Consider the following 4,769-nt stretch of genomic DNA (forward strand, 5'->3'; position numbering starts at 1 on the left):
CGGGCCCGGAGGGGCGCGGGGAGGGAAAAACCCCCAGCGGGGGAAGGGGGGGGGGGGGAATGGGAACACGCGCCCATGGAAAAGAGTAATAGGATTTTCAAGCTCTACTGGCTGAGTGGAGGCAAACGAGGTCTCAGTGACTGAAGCACGTAAGTAAATTATGGCACGACGGCTCTGCTGTCAGGACAGAAGGGAAGGAGCCGAGAGAGCAGCGGGAAGGCAGGGCTGAACATCCCCGGAGACGTGGGGTGCTGTGGGGCTGGGACCGGGGGCCGCAAACACGGCCCAAAGGTCCTGAGCAGCTGAGCATCTCCCGTGTGTCAGATACGCCCAGTGTCACCCTTGTCCTGCCCAACCCAACACCACTGATGCAACTCTGAGTTGCCTAAAGCGTCGCTTGCCGTTCTTTTTGGGGAGGAAAATGGGGGCGAAATGGATTTCCAACTAGAGAAGCAGCAGCAAACAACCCCCTCGGACGATGCCTGCATCCGAGAGCCACGAAGCGCGTCTAGGCAGAAAGCCCTGCTCCACCAGCCCCATTCATCATCCAGGCGCTATTAATCCAAGAAAGGAAAAATCCAGCCCACCACACTGGGTTTTCTGGAGCAAAAGCAGCTGAGGGAAAGTTCCCGCTGCTCGTCTCTAAGGGACGAGAAGCAGAGGGTTTAAACGGCTCCTTGCAGAGCGGCTCCTCATTTATCTCCCTGAAGGTCAGCAGGGTGCAAGCCTCCAGGCGGTTTCACGGACTTCAAAGCCGGCGGATGCCATCACATCTCCCTGCTCCAGCAGAGTCCCAGCGCAATTACCCAGCCAGCCTCATCAACAGCCACTGGCTGAGCTAGGACGGATATTTGAGAAGGAAACATGCAGCTGCTAAGGCATGGAAGACCCTCCTTGCCTTTTGGTCAGCTGTTTCTATGGTTCATTACTCTTATGATTTAAAAAAAAAATAATAATATATATATATATTCACCCCTTACTTCTGGTCTCAGTTTGTCTAACACCAGACTGGGGCACATCCAGCGAGCCTCACCCCATGCAAACCATTTCCATGTTGCATTTCTCTTGCTTAAAGCTTCCAGTCCTTGCATTTCACCCTGGCCTTTCTCTACTGGACTCAGAGACGCGGCCCCCCTCACAGAAAGATTTCACACCAGGCAGACAGGCAGGAGAAGTCTCCACCGCCCCCCCAAAAACCAGAATGATCCTTCCCAGTATGTTTTCCCGATGCCGTAGATTTTGAAATATTTGTTTGAAGGTAGCGGGTTTAATGGGCCAACTGAAAACCATAAAACCAGGCGCTAATGAGCTCAGCGAAAAGCGAAACGGGCTGAGCTCCGACTCTGGACGTTCCGCAGCTCCCATCGCTCTTGTCAACTCGCTGGGGCTGATGAGGAAGTGTAATGTGCAGAGCAAGTGGTGATTAATCATTACAGTTGGTGCTTTAAGAGTAAGGAAAAATAAGCAAACAACCCACCAGGAAAAATCTGCTGGAAGCTGGAAAAATTTATAACTTATCCGTAATGAAGAGGACCGTATCGTTCCGTGCTGCAGAGGGGAAGAGCAGCAGGCAGCTCCTTTCCCGGACACCTCCAAGCTGGTCCTGCATCCGAGGGCTGCTTCCCCGCTGATGCTTCGCCTGCCACGGCTGGCTTGCTTCCAGGAGGGAACTCGGAGCAGCTCCCGTCAGGGACAGGACACAGGGACAGGGACCAGCGGAGCCCAGCTGGTGCCCGCGCCCGAACCGTACGGAAGCCAAACCTTCAGGACAGCATCCACCTTTTGAAAGAAGAAGGTTTAATTCAGGTATCCGAGCCCTTCCTTCGCTCTGGCACGAGCAGCCTGGCGCGCCGAGTCTGCTCCGCAGGAACCGAGCGCGGGAGCCAGGCAGCACTTGCCCTTCCACACCGAACCAACGTGAGCAGCTTTCCTGGCCTCCCCTCCATCCCAGCGCCTTCCCCCTCCATCCCAGCGCCTTCCTCCTCCATCCCAGCGCCTTCCCCCTCCATCCCAGCACCTTCCCCCTCCATCCCAGCACCAGCACCTCCACCCCAGCGCCTTCCGCCTCCATCCCAGCGCCTTCCTCCTCCATCCCAGCACCTCCTTCCTCCATCCCAGCGCCTCCTTCCTCCATCCCAGCGCCTTCCTCCTCCATCCCAGCGCCTTCCCCCTCCATCCCAGCACAAGCACCGGGGTCCTGCCGTACCTGGGAGCCTAGTTTCCAACACCAGGAAAGGAAAGTCCCTCGGATGGGCAGCCAGAGCTGCCCGGCGGCAGCAGGCTTTACCTCGGCACTGCCACGGGATTTACCATCACCGCAGCCGGACAGACCTGTCCCAGCATCTCTCCCCTTCGGTAGCAGCCTCCACCGGCGTGGAGTTGGGGCTTGATGGCAGGAGAAGGGCTGGAGATGGAAGCCACCCCCGTCAGGCGAGATTCAAGCCTGGCTGGGAGCAGCACAGAGCCCGTGGAAGGCGTACGCCCGCCGCCCTTCCTTTTTCCAGCGTTAAAGCAACCGGGGGTGGAGGTAAGAGGCTGGATCAGAAGAATTAGGGTAACGATCACCCATCGGTATTTCCCCGCTCATGTCCCGTTGGAAGCAGAATTACATACAGGAAGGCGGCTGTGATGCATTCGGGACAAAAAAGCAGCTGCTTTAAAATAATAATAAAAAGACATTTAACAGCAAAGTTGGCCAGTTTTGTGACGTAGCAAGAACAAAAGGCACTTTATAATCACCCGTGGGGGCTGCTGTCAGGACAAGGACTGCCAACCCACGAGCCGGACATGCCCGACTTTCCGGATGACGAGGGAAAGGCAGGAGCAGCGACGGGGGGACAAGGAGACCTCGCTCAGCTGAAGCGAAGGCCATCGGAGTCTTTGTCACATTTAAATGTTCTTTGAGACCTTTCGTGGAAATAACGACCTAAATACTAGCCGGTGCTGGTGAAGGTGAATAAATCATGCTCCCCCACCTATTATAGAGCAGCCAGAAGGCACACAGCAGCCCGGGCTCCGGTGCCATCCCCGCCGCTCACGTGGGCAAAGATCAGAGGTGGCAGATGCTCGGAGAAAATCGGCCTCAGCTGTATTGCCGAGCCAAAATTTCCCTTCCCTGCTTTGGTCTCCAAGCACACGAGAGCTCCTACAACTTGCTTGCTCTCGAATAATTCACCATCGCAGAAGAACGGAAAGCACCCAGCACAGCCCGGCCTCACCGCGGATGTTTTGTTATGGGGGTAAAGCTGCAGCATCGAGACAAACTTCCCCAAGACACGGGGCAGCTCACTAAGGTATCCCGCTGAAAGCAGCGGAGAACCGAGGAAGAAAGAGAAGCAAAGCCACGAGCCCAGCTGGGAAGGGACCCTCCGTGTCCTGGGACCCCGACCACGGGGGCAATCTGCATTTCAGAGCCACCTCAGGGAAGACAACTGGTCCGATTCCTCCTGGGCTCGCCCCGTGGGTGGAAAGCCTCCTGGGATTGCCACGCTGCTGGGTGCTGCAGCCGAGGGGAGCTGTAAGGTGCTGCTGGGCTCGCGCCCTCGTGGGTGCAGCACCCGCAAAGAGCCTGGGTGGGTTCAGGGCAAACCCAGCGGCTCGCAAACATCAGGCTCCAGCACCCCAATACCCACACCGCTCCAACACCCCACACCATGTGTGGGGCTTTCCAGCAGCACCCCTGCCTTGCAGGCACGGCTCCTGACCCTGCAGCAGGAGTTTGCAAACACACTAGCACCCTCCAAGCCCATCCAGGCTCACTTTGTGCTAAAAGACAGGGGGGAGGGCGGGGGAAATCCATCCTTGTTCTCTCCCGCCCCGAGGAAGAACCTCGCACAAACCATTGCTTCCCTCCCCGGGCCTTCCAGGCTGCACCGAGGCAGGCTCGGTCCTGCACCGCAGAGACGCAGCAGCCCAGCCCCTTCCAGCCAGGCCACGGCGGGGAACGATGGCTCTTATTTAAGCTGGGAGCGCCTAAAAATAATTAGCAGGAAAGTTCATTATAGCAGAGCTAAACGCTCCAGCCTCGTCCTTGGAAGCTGCCAGCAGCTCTCCCGCAGCTGGCAGCGGCGTGCACGCCGCTCGCTTGCCCAGACCCGTAATGAAACACGGGGCGGGGAGGGGGGAAAACTCGGCGAATTAGATCCAGTTGACGATCCAATTAAGGTTATGTTTGCAGAACTATTGGACGCAAAAGACAGTCCCTGGGCAGATGCCACACTGAGAGGCAGCTCGCACAAAATGGCCCTGCAGGGAGCGTGGCGGGGGGGGGGGTTGGGGAGATGCGTCTAGTTTCATCCTTGTACAACAGCTCAAGAGCTACATCTAGAGGTCCAGGTACCCTCCGAGCAGACAACTGCCAACGTCTTAACGAGGGACGTCGCTCCTTCCTGGAATATTTGCAATCTGAGCAACGTGTTCCTTCATCCGTGACGGCTACGGCTCACGTAAAAGCACAGATATGCCTTTTTACGCAGGTGTCTGTCCCACCAGCGATTGTCTCAGCCCAGATACGAGCAGGTCCCGGAGATGCAGGCTCCAGCCTCAGCCGGGCTCTTCGAGCCAACCTTTGCCACCCCCAAAAGTCCTTCTGTGCCATCGCCTCTGTCAGGGTAAGCGATAAAAGCATTTGATGCCAGGAGAGAGTAAGCAGCAATCTTAAAATAAGGGATTAGTTAGGAAACTTAGCATGAATGTCAACCGAATGCCAAGTGACAGCGGGGTGGCGTGACGGAGGGGCGGAGCGGGCTTCCGCGGCTGCAAAGACAGGG

The sequence above is a fragment of the Pygoscelis adeliae genome, unplaced genomic scaffold, assembly GCF_000699105.1.
Source record: "Pygoscelis adeliae isolate BGI_AS28 unplaced genomic scaffold, ASM69910v1 Scaffold889, whole genome shotgun sequence".
In the NCBI taxonomy this organism is placed as follows: Eukaryota; Metazoa; Chordata; class Aves; order Sphenisciformes; family Spheniscidae; genus Pygoscelis; species Pygoscelis adeliae.